General features: G+C 48.6%; 1 long non-coding RNA gene across 1 annotated transcript; it reads right to left on the bottom strand.

Moving 5' to 3' along the window:
• Positions 1 to 6: 6 nt before the first annotated feature.
• Positions 7 to 9,620, bottom strand: LOC116272715. The gene is made up of 4 exons (XR_004181322.1): positions 8,990 to 9,620; positions 8,615 to 8,736; positions 6,000 to 8,190; positions 7 to 547 (listed from the first exon to the last, which is right to left on the bottom strand). It is a non-coding gene; the product is annotated as an uncharacterized LOC116272715 (long non-coding RNA).
• Positions 9,621 to 9,626: the final 6 nt, after the last annotated feature.

Genomic DNA, 9,626 nt, shown 5'->3' with positions numbered 1-9,626 from the left:
TGGTTTCTTGGCTGCTTTGTATCTCCTTGCCTTGGAGCAGTCTTGCTAACTCAGGGCCTAAATGCACTCTGTTATCGTGCTCTGATGTTACAGCAAAGTTATGTTCTAAGAAGAACATTGTGTCTGGCCTTGATAGGCCGTGTTTGTTTACAGCATCGTCCTGCTCTCCCAGCCCCAGAGCCCACCAGCTTCCTCTTACCTCCCGGGACCACCACGTTATCAGAAAAGGACTCGGAGGGCTGCTCTGAGGCCCAGCACACAGTTAGTGCCCAGGAAACATTTGCTGCTGCAGCTGCTGCTAACTGGCATGCTGGGGTCCAACCCACCACATTTTAACTTCTGTTTCTATTGCTATGTCCTCTCTCCATGCTGTGACCCTCGGGGACGTATGTGTGTCCCTACTGTGTTAAAGTCCTGCATCTGTGATGCAGGTGCATTTCTGTCTCTCACTGACATGAGTTTACTCACTGTGGTGCTGACGCATAACCAGATGATCTGACTTTACTGTGGAAAACCAGGCGCTGGTCCTTCATGACGTTCCGTGCAGCTGTGGAAAGGCAATTTTAAAGAAGAAACAAACACTTAAAATTAGCATCTCAGGATGGACATGAGAAGAACAGAGCCTCTTCAAACAGAATGAATTTCTGACCATAAATGTAAGAGGTTTCATATCTGAAGTCACACCAACCATCATCAGCAAAAGATTAAATCAAGGGGTTAAAAGGATAAGAAAACAGCCCAAGTTGGTTGTTTTGTTGTTGTTGCATTGTTTTGTTTCCGTTTTTTTTTTTTTGGAGATGGAGTTTTGCTTTATCACTCAGGCTGGAGTGCAGTGGTGCGAGCTCGGCTCACCGAAACCTCCACCTCCCATGTTCAAGCGATTCTCCTGCCTCAGTCTCCTGAGTAGCTGGGATTATAGGTGTCCACCACCACACCTGGCTAATTTTTGCATTTGTAGTAGAGAGGGGGTTTCACCATGTTGGTCAGGATGGTCTTGATCTCCTGGCCTCATGATCCGCCCGCCTCGGCCTCCCAAAGTGCTGGGATTACAGGCATGAGCCACTGCGCCCAGCCTAGCCTATTTTACATTTTGCATAGCACTACAAATTGACAAAAACTCTGACATTACGTGAACTTACCACAAATATTTACAAATCAAAAAAATGTTTTCAGACCAAATATAGTTTTGCCAGAACTATTTATTTTTGCATAAATTTAATAGTTGGTGTTCAATATGAATAGTCTGTACAATATTATAAAATAGCTTTAGAAAGATGGATATTTGCATGATACTGAAAAATTCTAAAAATAGTTATTTTTTAAAAAACAAAGAAATTCAGTTCTGTTTCTGGCACTATTTCATACAGGAAAACCTAATCACATTCCCATTAAGAATCAAGTGGCCCTAAGAGAATATTAACTTAATATTGTGGACGTCTCACTGTGCAAATCAGAGTCCAGGAGGTGACCAGGAATCTGTAAGCCAGGTCTCCTCCCTGGGCCTGGGCTCCACCGACCTCACAGGCTTGCAGAGAGCAAAGCCGGACCTGGAGGGGAAGAGGTTTCCAAGGGAAAGGAAGACACCACACACAGCTGGGACCTCAAAGGAACCCTCAGAGGGCAAGGGCGCTAGAAAAGTAACTGCTCCCAGGAGAAGCCAGGAAACTGCACTGTCCAATCCACAGTCAGGAGAGGAGAAAAAACCTTCTCCAGAAAATAATCAAATATCACCGGAAGGAAAACCATTTCAGGATAAAATGATAAAGTTACGGGCACATTAGTAGTACACTTCATTATGAGAAAGTCTTAGAAGTCCTAGAATCAGGTTTATAAATACATAACTGCATATTAGTTTTACAAATGCTCTAAGCATTAAAATATAATAGTTCCTCATCTACCACATATGTTCTGTTTATATTATCTCTGTTATAGTGTTGTAAGTAGAGGAAGGCAAATTTTGGGATTACAGCATTACTGTAAATGAAACATATCCATTAATTTTCCATGGGAATATTTTCTAAATTACACACAAAACATCAACATGTTAAAATTTCATCACTTTCTTGCTACAGAAAAGTTATCTCTGTATTAAAACTATTTATATAATTGTTCTTACTGAAGGTTTTGTTCTAAACTGTAAATGCTGTCGTTAGTTGCGAACCATAGTACATCACATATGCTCGTCTGAAACAAGATGACCCATGTTGACAAAAAGTCTAAAAATTCCACTTTTAAGGAGTGATCTAAATGAAGCGTAGGTAAGAAGAAAAGCTAAGGAAACAAACACGGTAAGTTTAAAGGTGAAATCACGAGACTCGTGTCTCCTTCACAACAGACTGTGTGCACAGATCTCACTTCCCAAACGCACAGCCGTCCAGGGCGGCAGACATGACAAGCAGATCCCGTGTGACGGACCCTGTGTGATGGACCCATGTGACGGACCCTGTGTGACAGACCCATGTGACGGACCCCGTGTGATGGACACGCAGGAGGCACTGCTCGCCACTCAGTGTGGAGCCCACTCTCATAGGGGAGTTTCTTTCCATGGAAACAGTCAGAGCTTTGGGAAACCACCTGAACAGTCTAGTATGATTCCAACTATTACCCATTTTAATTAATATTGGTTAGTCAAGTTTTTCCAAACATTTTTTACTAGAAATATACATATACGTATAAAATTCCTCTGTTATTAATTAAGCAAATGGTTCAAAAAGGTTTTTTTACATTGCACAACAATGAAAAGGTAAGGAATGCCACTGAACCATACACCTAAAAATGGTTAAAATGGTAAGTTTTATTTTATATATATCTTAAATGAAAAAAAGTAAATGAACAGAAAGTCTTTTAAAAGACTACGAAAAACAGACTCTTTACCACATAAATAATGTATAAAACCATATTATTTACCTAATAAACACTTTCAATTCTTCATTAGCATCATTACTACATAGGCCTTTTTCAATTTTTTGAGGGTGCTTCTATTTAAAAGGTGAATGCTGACTTTCATTATCTGTATAACACACTGGTTAGGTATTCAGATGGCCTCTCTCACAGAGAAAAACCACAAATGCCAGAATAAATATGTGCTTCATTTTGTTAAAAGGGGAAAGAAAATGGGGACAGGATATCGAAACTGAGGTGAGCTGTGGATGGCTTCAACTCCAGTCACACAGGCTGAGGATTTGTGTGGCCTCAGGGAGGTGAGGGCAGAAAGGCCAAGCCCTCGGCCACTATGCGAGCTTCACCTTCTCCAACTGGCCCAGGAAGCCTGTGCCGTGATGGTCTGTACTAGTCCCAGGCTGATGACCCTGCAGTCAGAGTGACCTTGACAAGTGGCTTGAAAGGCCGGAAGCTGTGGATTTGTGCAACCCAAACCCCTAGAAAGCAACGCAAATCTCCTTTGGGGGAACACACTGCACTTCATTCAGTTCCGAAAAACAAATACAAAAGCAAACAAAACAGAAAAAAACACACAGAAAACTAAAGGCCCATTTCTCTAGTGAAAATTGATGCCAAAATCCTCAACAAAATATTAGCAAACCGAATTCAACAACACAACAAGAAGACTACACATCCTGGGATTTATCCCTGACACACCAGGCTGGTTTTATACTCAAAATCAATCATACACCTAATTTAAAATTCTACACCAACCATTCAGGTATAGACACAGAGAAAGCTCCTCCCAGCTCATCTGTGGAGCTGGCACACCAAAACCAAACTCAGGAAGTTCCTGAGAAATCAATCACGTGAGAACATGAATCCAAAGGATCCTGTACAAAATAATAGCGAAGAGATAATAAATACTAATTAGGTTTATGACAGCAAAACGTAGCTGATTAAACACACGCAATAACCACCTCATGTTTAACCAGGAAAACGCAAACAAAATCAAAAGACACCTCTGTATCGTCACTGGTTGCCAGACGACTCAGGAGGGTCTCCAAATGCTGGTGAGACACCACCCCCAGCCAGTTTCCAGGTTCTTGGCACCTTCAGAGCAAAAATTTAGATGGGAAAAGCAGCAGCTTTTGCTGCAAAGTGAAAGCACGTGCCTAAGTGAGAAGCCAGGTGAGCTCAAGAGAAGGAGCAAGCTCAGGAGAAGGAGGCAAGCTCAGGAGGCACACTCAGAGGGAGGTGCGCAGAAGAGTTTGTGTTCCTCATTTTCCGGGTGTTTCTTTCATGAGAGGGTAGGATCATCATCAGGTATTCTGGGAAAGGAGGGGATTTTAAGTAAGCCCCTACCACGGCCTCGTTCGCGTTTTCCCGGGAGAACAGAGGACACATCACGCTGGTGGGTTTGCCTTCTCTCTCCCTCCCTTGCTTTGGGTTTTCTGCCATCCTGTGGTTACTTTGCCACATCCCTGTCTTCGCTGTTGCCTGGGTTTTCCGTCCTCCTGCGACCACCCAGTGCTATTCTTGTCTCACACTGGGTGAGCAGAAATTCCAGCGTCCAGTAACATGCAGCCATGGCAAGAACTCGGGGCAAGAGAGTAGCTGGAGTAGCCGCTGGCCAGCCACCTGGGAAGACCTTCACCATCGTCTGCCATCGACCTGCCATGTGGGGAACCTTCACCCCGAGCCCAGCAGCTGCCCCCACAGACATCAGGGCAGCCCTCCCGGCTCCAGGGTACAGCAGGGTGCAGCAGGATGCAGCAGGGTGCGGCAGGGTGCGGCAGGTGCGGCAGGGTGCGGCAGGGTGCAGTAAGGTACAGCAGGGTACAGCAGGTGCAGCAGGTACAGCAGGGTACAGCAGGTGCAGAAGATGCAGCAGGTACAGCAGGTGCAGCAGGTGCTGCAAAGATTGCTCACAACAGCAACAGCCTGAGATGAGCCAAACGGCTGTTAATACTGAATAAATTGTGGGTACATAAACCGCAGTATATCCAGGCAACAAAATGCTGTACAGCAATGGAAACAAATCTCACAGACACGAAGTGAAAAAAACAAATCACAAAAAAATGCACTTAAGAAAGAATATTACTCTACATATCAACAGCCCCAGATGAGACATGTGAGAGGATCCATTGTGATGATGGATTTCTCGGTGCCTCTTTGCCAGCTGGAGACCCCCAAGGCTGGCGATGCCCCTGCCCGGGCCTCCTTGACCCTGGCTCTCTGCAGGAGGTACCTGCCTACTTGGCCCGCTTGTGTGAGGCTCTCGGTCCCATTGCCCTGCCCTGTACCTCTGGGGCTGGCCCGGCCCCACTGCTGTTTCCTGTCACGTGTGGCGGCTGCCTAGTGCTGGCTAAGGGAGGAAGGTGGAGGGCTACCGCATTACAGCATTTTTCATACCCGCATTTGGTGAGTCCTGAGTCCCTGTCCTGCATCCAAGAAAAATAGGTTACCCTGACAACTGAAGGGTGAGCAGGGCAGAGTTTTGTTTTGTTTTGTTTGAGACAGAGTCTTGCTCTGTCGCCCAGGCTGGAGTGCAATGGCACAATCTCAGCTCACTGCAATCTCCACCTCCGGGGTTCAAGCAATTCTCGGCCTCAGCCTCCTGAGTAGCTGGGACTATAGGTGCGTGCCACCACGCTCAGCTAATTTTTATATCTTTAGTAGAGATGGGGTTTCACTATGTTGGCCAGGCTAGTCTCCATCTCTTGACCTTGTGGACCACCCACCTCAGCCTCCCAAAGTGCTGGGATTACAGGCGTGAGCCACCGTGCCCGGCTGGTGAGTTTTATTGAGTGACAACTCTCAGCAGAGAGGGGACCTGGAGAGGGCAGCCCCTACCCTCAGTCATGGCCCCTACCCTCAGTCAGGTGGTCCCCCAGTGTGGCTGAGTTTGGGGCTTTTGTGGATTCAGAATGGGGGAGTGCATGTTGACTGGTTTGTGACTATGCAAAAAAGGCTAAAAAAAAAAAGGCATGACTCAAAGATGGGCACAGCAGTGTGAAAAACCAATTAGGGAAGAGTGGGTATATGTAAAATAGGGCCAACCAGAGGAAAGCGCGCCAAACAGGAAAAGAGGTTCTCAATCCGGTCTGTGCATTTACCTGAGACATGTAGTTCGGCTTTCAGACGTGAACCTGTCTTTGGTTTGGAGGTCGGGTTTCCCTGGGGACTCGCCTGTGTCTGCTTGGGGATTTCTCTGACTCCTGCTGCTGTCAATTGTTAAGGATGAATGGCAGGAGGCAAGACTGACAGGGCCAAGATAGACCAGGAGGGGTGGGGGGAAAGCATGTGAGTAGGCTTGCGGGGTCCAGGAAGACGAGGAGGTTCGGGGAGGGCTGAGAACGAGGAGGCCAGAAGGGACTGTGTGAGGAGGCCTGGAGGGCCCAGGAGGGCAAGGAGGAGGCCAGGAGGGCCCAGGAGGAGGCTGGGATGGCCCAGGAGGAGGAGATAGCTCGGGCAAACCTTAGGCCCACAGCAGCCCAGGGGTATTCTCTTCTCAGCCATCTTCACACCCACCTGCTGCTGTCTTCTCTGCTGTAGTGTTTTTTGCAATTTAAGATGCCTTTTCAATGGTGAATAATTAGCACCTCCTTACAAGGCAGAAGTGCCATGACTTAATGAGGAGGAAGGAGGTCAGAGGCCACTCCCAGGTAAGGAGTCAGCTTGGCCCAGAGGCTGCGACGCCAGAGGCTGCGACGCCTGGTCGCCTTCCCCAGGCCTTCATTCTCACAATTTCTCAGAACTGTCCCCATGGTGATGGGACGGCAGCAGAGCATAAAGCATAAACCTGCAGGAGATGGACACTTAACCCTGACAGTGGGTCTTTTGTGGAAATAGGGCCGAGGAATGGGGGACCCGTCGGAAACCCCCAGCAGCAGGGACCCCCATGGCAGGACGGAACAAGCAAACAGCTCCAGCCCCAGGCTCAGTTCTGAGTCCCAGCCTTCCACCTGAAAATGGCCCTCTCTGATCTGCAAGGCGGGTCAGAACCACACAGTCAGTGAGACCTAGGAATGGCACAGAAGGTGTTCAAGGCCTGACTTCAGAAAGTCTGGTAGGGAAGGGACAGAGAGGCCAGAATTCCCAGAAGTCAAGCTCAGGGGCCACATGGGAGCATGAAGGACACAGCCCATGTCTGAGGACGGTCTCCACGGGAGGTCCAGACATGTCTGATGCAGGAACCCCAGCCCAGCCCAGCCTAGCCTGGGAGAGGCCCGAGGGTGGGGTCACAGCACAGCCCAGCCCAGCCCAGCCCGGGAAGAGGAACCCCAGCCCAGCCCAGCCCAGCCTGGGAGAGGCCCGAGGGTGGGGTCATAGCCCAGCACAGGCCGGGGAGAGGAACCCTAGCCCAGCCCAGCCCAGCCCAGCCTGGGAGAGGCCCGAGGGTGGGGCTGCCAGGTCGCTGGCTGGGGAGAAGGCCCTTCTGGGAGGTGAGGCCCAGCAGTCAGGGAGCTACAAGGCAGAAGGTGAAAGGGGGTTGCGGGAATGCCTTCGTTTTTCGAATGAGGTCCAGTAGGAGGTTTCACAAGATAGATTAAAGGGTTAGACTGGTCACTGAAGGGAAAAAAGAAGTAATTATCAGTAAGCCTTGAAATAAACGGAACATAATGAAGTTTACCATCTAAAAGTTTGAGAGATGCAACATGTGGATTTGTTTGGCTGCTGCTCAGAACAAACCAACAGAAAATATTGTCAAGGCAATCAAGAATAATTTATTATGGCCTTGCTAATACAAGATTCCAAAAAATTACCGGTTTCGATATAACGTCACGGTGGCTAGGTAAAAACATACGTGTTCCAGAAAGGCACACTGAAGTGCGCAGGCGTACAATCACATGCTCAGGATTTGCTTTCAAATTCCTCAGCAGAGAAAAAAGGGGAACAAATGTTCTCACGGTCAGTCATTGTTGAAGGGCCACTCTGCACCCCGACTGCACCAGGCACCAGAGGAACAGCGGTCAGTCTTGGGCATGTTGCTGAATCCCATGAGTGACGGCCAGTTCAGGAGGGGAAGCACCCAGCATGTTCCCCACCACCGCTGACACGGAACAAACACGTAAGAGGCAGAGCCACGAAGGAGGGAAGGATGGAAGGAAGTACGGAATGCGTATTTTAACAAACAGGAATTCGCAAAACAATGCAGCAGCCCTAACCACAATAAGAACGCATCAGCCTTGTATTCTTAGATTTCACAGCACCCCGTACTGACCACATCGCCGTCCACTAGCAGCCTTGGGGCTCTTCTCCTTGGCAATTCCCAGATACAGTGGAGAGGTCGGTAGGACACAGGAGCTGAAACAGATACAAGCCACATGAAACTAGGAGCGCAAACAACAATATGATAGAAATGTTTCAGTGACATACACACTTTAAAGACAGTTACAAATGACTAATTCACGCAGCTACGGACATAACAGTATTTGAAAATGAAAACTGTCAAGCATATTCTTATCCTTGTAGGAAAAAATTAATATATTCTTAATAAAAGTGCTGCTTTATAATGTACATCCTGTTCTGAAGTAAAATAGTGTTTCAATTAAAATAAACTATCAACTCTTTCAACACGACAAAAGCAACAGCATGAAAAAATGTTTCTTCCAAACAGTGTTGGTAGAGCTCAGAGTTTCCTAAACTTTATTTCTGAACGTAGAAAGAAATCCAAATGCCGCTTACTTGGTGAACACGCACACACACTCCACACTTGAAGACACTCTACCTGGCTGGCACCGAGAGGCTCTGCCTCAGGCCGGGGCACTGCTGAGTCCTGACCAGCGCGGCCGGGTCGATCTCCAACACGGCAATCTTCCCGCCAAAGAGGGAGGCCAGCAAGCACAGCGTCTGCAGGGACATAGTTTCAACATCGTCAGCGACACTGCCCAGTAAAAGCAGACTAAAAGAGCATCTGCACACATATCCTAACTTCTGCTTCATTCTCACAGCAGCAACATCGCCCCGCCACTCCTAAAACGTTTTCACACACAAAACCCCATTTACTCAGCCAGTCATTACAGGATCACTCCAAAGAAAGGAGAAATTGGAGGCACAGATCAGCACGTCTCACAGACAGGGAAGGCCGCATCTCAGGACTGACCTTGCGATCTGTGGTGCGGTTCCTCAGGGCACACGATCCGGCCAGCGGGATGCTGAGGCTCTGGAAATCTTCAGTTCAGCAAAGACCAGGAAGAACATGATGGGGAGGGAGGGAGCACACACACACGGAGTCACTGCCCAGACCCCGCCACACACATTGCAGGCTGGGCACCACATATTCACACATACAAGGCCCCAGGCCACACACACCAGGCCCTGAGCCTCACACATGCCAGGCCCCACTCTGAGGCCGGGCCGTGACTCGGACTGGGACCTGCAGCTCAGCCTCCTGGAGAAGCCACATGTCCAGCACCAGATCAGAAAGGAAATGTGTCATCAGAGCTGTGACCATTTGGGGGAAGGAAAGGCTGAGTTTTCAAGGAGAAGCCACGCCTGGCTGAGGTGAGGAGGGGCAGGGATGGGCGGCTGAAGGGAAGGGGGCGCATGAAGCCAGATGGATCCCGCAGCCCCACAGAGGTCTGAGCATTCAGGGCTGGAAAGGAGGCACCGAGAGGAGCAGCGCCTGGGAGGCCACCGAGGAGGCCCTGCTGCAGCGGAGAGGGACAGAATCCAGCCTGCTTTTCAGAAGTCGCCTGGGCTCCTGAGCAGAAAGGGTGCAGCTGGTGGCAGCCACAGAG

The sequence above is a fragment of the Papio anubis genome, unplaced genomic scaffold (assembly GCF_008728515.1).
Source record: "Papio anubis isolate 15944 unplaced genomic scaffold, Panubis1.0 scaffold1723, whole genome shotgun sequence".
Classification (NCBI taxonomy): Eukaryota; Metazoa; Chordata; class Mammalia; order Primates; family Cercopithecidae; genus Papio; species Papio anubis.
This window is presented reverse-complemented; position numbering and strand designations above follow the sequence as displayed.